General features: G+C 48.0%; 1 protein-coding gene across 1 annotated transcript in view; it reads right to left on the bottom strand.

Annotated features, from left to right (window-relative positions):
• LOC106877458 (probable bifunctional dTTP/UTP pyrophosphatase/methyltransferase protein) overlaps positions 1-631 on the bottom strand; it is a 22,211-nt gene that overhangs the window by 17,666 nt on the left and 3,914 nt on the right. The window lies entirely within an intron of this gene.

Here is a 631-nt window from a genome sequence, read left to right as displayed (position 1 = left end):
TAGTTTTTCACTCAACAGGTTTCCTCAAGCCCAGCACATTACCCAATGAATGAAGAGTACTTTTAAATGGGCCAATTATGCGACACTGGCATCAGCCACAGCTACGATCTCACCCGGCTTGCCAGGTCTTCTCAAGCACAGCATATCTCCAAAGGTTTCGGTTGCTTGTCATTGCCTCTGTGAGGCCCAACATTCAAAGGTCGTGCTTCACCACCTCATCCCAGGTCTTCCTGGGTCTACCTCTTCCATAGGTTCTCTCCACTGTTAGGGTGTGACACTTCTTCACACAGCTGTCCTCATCCATTCACAACCCATGACCATACTGGCACAGTTGTCTCCCTTGCACACCACATCTGATGCTTCTCATGTCCAACTTTTCTCCCAAGGTACTTCACTCTGTCGAGTATGCACACTGACATTGCACATCCAGCGGATCATACTAACTTCATTTCTTTCAAGCCTACACATGTCCTCAGCATTCACAGCGAATGTTTCACTGCCATGTAGCATGGCTGTTCGCACACATGCATCATACAGTCTACCTTTCACTCTGAGCAAGAGGCCCTTTGTTACCAGCAGAGGTAGGAGCTCTCTGAACTTTTCCCAGGCTATTCTTATTTCAGCAGCTACG

Source organism: Octopus bimaculoides, chromosome 20, assembly GCF_001194135.2.
Source record: "Octopus bimaculoides isolate UCB-OBI-ISO-001 chromosome 20, ASM119413v2, whole genome shotgun sequence".
NCBI classification, from domain to species: domain Eukaryota; kingdom Metazoa; phylum Mollusca; class Cephalopoda; order Octopoda; family Octopodidae; genus Octopus; species Octopus bimaculoides.
Note: the sequence above shows the minus strand (reverse complement) of the source record. Positions and strands in the feature narration are given on the sequence as shown.